Source organism: Lipotes vexillifer, unplaced genomic scaffold, assembly GCF_000442215.2.
Source record: "Lipotes vexillifer unplaced genomic scaffold, Lipotes_vexillifer_v1.1 scaffold653, whole genome shotgun sequence".
NCBI classification, from domain to species: Eukaryota; Metazoa; Chordata; class Mammalia; order Artiodactyla; family Lipotidae; genus Lipotes; species Lipotes vexillifer.
In genome coordinates, this window is record NW_006796930.1 from 33,892 (window position 1) to 36,498 (window position 2,607).

Genomic DNA, 2,607 nt, shown 5'->3' on the forward strand with positions numbered 1-2,607 from the left:
ATCTGAATGAGATCCTTGCTGGGTAGAGTAATCTTGGTTGCAGGTTTTTCTCCTTCATCACTTTCAGTATGTCCTGCCACTCCCTTCTGGCTTGTAGAGTTTCTGCTGAGAGATCAGCTGTTAACCTTATGGGGATTCCCTTGTGTGTTATTTGTTGTTTTTCCCTTGCTGCTTTTAATATGCTTTCTTTGTATTTAGTTTTTGACAGTTTGATTAATATGTGTCTTGGCGTATTTCTCCTTGAATTTATCCTGTATGGGACTCTCTGTGCTTCCTGGACTTGATTAACGATTTCCTTTCCCATATTAGGGAAGTTTTCAACTATAATCTCTTCAAATATTTTCTCAGTCCCTTTCTTTTTCTCTTCTTCTTCTGGAACCCCTATAATTCGAATGTTGGTGCGTTTAATGTTGTCCCAGAGGTCTCTGTGACTGTCATCAGTTCTTTTCATTCTTTTTTCTTTATTCTGCTCTGCACTATTTTATCTTCCAGGTCACTTATCCGTTCTGCTGCCTCATTTATTCTGCTATTGATCCCATCTAGAGTATTTTTCATTTCATTTGTTGTGTTGTTCATCATTGTCTGTTTCATCTTTATTTCTTCTAGGTCCTTCTTAACTGTTTCTTGCATTTTGTCCATTCTATTTCCCAGATTTTGGTTCATCTTTACTATCATTATTCTGAATTCTTTTTCAGGTAGACTGCTTATTTCCTCTTCATTTGTTAGGTCTGGTGCCTTTTTATCTTGCTCCTTCATCTGCTGTGTGTTTTTCTGTCTTCTCATTTTGCTTATCTTACTGTGTTTGGATTCACCATTTTGCAGGCTGCAAGTTCGTAGCTCCCTTTGTTTTTGATGTCTGTTTCCAGTGACTAAGGTTGGTTCAGTGGGTTCTGTAGGTTTCCTGGTGGAGGGGACTAGTGGCTGTGTTGTGGTGTATGAGGCTAGATCTTGTCTCTCTAGTGGGCAAGTCCACGTCTGGTGGTGTGTTTTGGGGTGTCTGTGGACTTATTATGATTTTAGGCAGCCCCTCTGCTAGTGGGTGGGGTTGTGTTCCTGTATTGCTATTTGGTTGGCATAGGTTGTCTAGCAGTGTAGCTTGCTGGTCGTTTGAAGCTGGGTGCTGGTGTTAAGATGGAGATCTCTGGGAGATTTTCGCCGTTTGATATAATGTGGGGCTGGGAGGTCTCTTGTTGACCAGTGTCCTGAAGTTGGCTCTCCCACCTCAGAGGCAGAGTCCTGACTCCTGGCTGGAGCAACAAGAGCCTTTCATCCACTTGGCTCAGAATAAAAGGGAGAGAAAGTAGAGAGAATTAGCAGAAGTAGGAAGAAAGAAAGAAAGAATGAAAGAAAGAAAGAAAGGAGGGAAGGAAGGAAGGAGGGAAGGAAGAAAGAAAGAAAGAAGAAAAGAAGGAAAGAAGGCAATAAGGAAAGAAATGAGGGAGAAAGGGAGCGATGAAGGAAGGAAGGAAGGAAAAAATACAGAAAGAAGCAACAGTAAAATAAAATAAAGTATAATAAAATGATTGTATTACAAAAATAATTATTTAGAGAAAAGAAAAAAGGGATGGAAAGAACCTTAGGACAAATGGTGGAAGCAAAGCTATACAGAAAAAATCTTACATAGAAGCATACACATATACACTCACAAAAAGAGGTAAAGGGGAAAAAATCATAAAACTTGTTTTCCAAGTCCACCTCCTCAATTTGGGATGATCCGTTGTCTAAAGGAGGGAAGGAAGGAAAGAAAGATAGAAAGAAGGTAAAGTATAATAGAGTTATTTAAATTAAAATTAATTATTAAGTAAAATTAATTATTAAGAAAAAATTAAATAAAAAACAATGGACTGATAGAACGCTAGGACAAATGGTGGAAGCAAACCTATACAGACAAGATCTCACACAGAAGCATACACATACACATTCACAAAAAGAGGAAAAGGGGACAAAATCATAGATCCTGCTCAAAAGTACACCTCCTCAATTTGGGATGATTCGCTGTCTATTCATGTATTCCACAGAGGCAGGGTACATCAAAGTTGATTGTGTAGCTTTAATCCGCTGTTTCTGAGGCTGCTGGGAGAGATTTCCCTTTTTATTCTTCATTCTCACAGCTCACAGGGGCTCAGCTTTCGATTTGGCCCTGCCTCTGCGTGTAGGTCGCTGGAGGGCGTCTGTTTTTTGCTCAGACAGGACGGGGTTAAAGGAGCCACTGACTCGGGGGCTCTGGCACACTCTGGCCGGGGGGAGGGAGGGGCACGGAGTGCGGGGCAGGCCTGCGGTGGCAGAGGCCGGCGTGACGTTGCACCAGCCTGAGGCCCGCCGTGTGTTCTCCCTGAGAAATTGTCCCTGGATCCCGGGAACCTGGCAGTGGCGGGCTGCACAGGCTCCCCGGAAGAGGGGTGGGGGCAGTGACCTGTGCTCGCACACAGGCCCCTTGGTGGCGGCAGCAGCAGCCTTAGCGTCTCCCGCCCGTCTCTGGGGTCCGAGCTTTTAGCCGCGGCTTGCGCCCGTTTCTGGAGTTCCTTTAAACAGCGCTCTTAAAACCCCTCTCCTCGCGCACCAGGAAACAAAGAGGGAAGAAAATTCTCTTGCCTCCTCAGCAGGTGC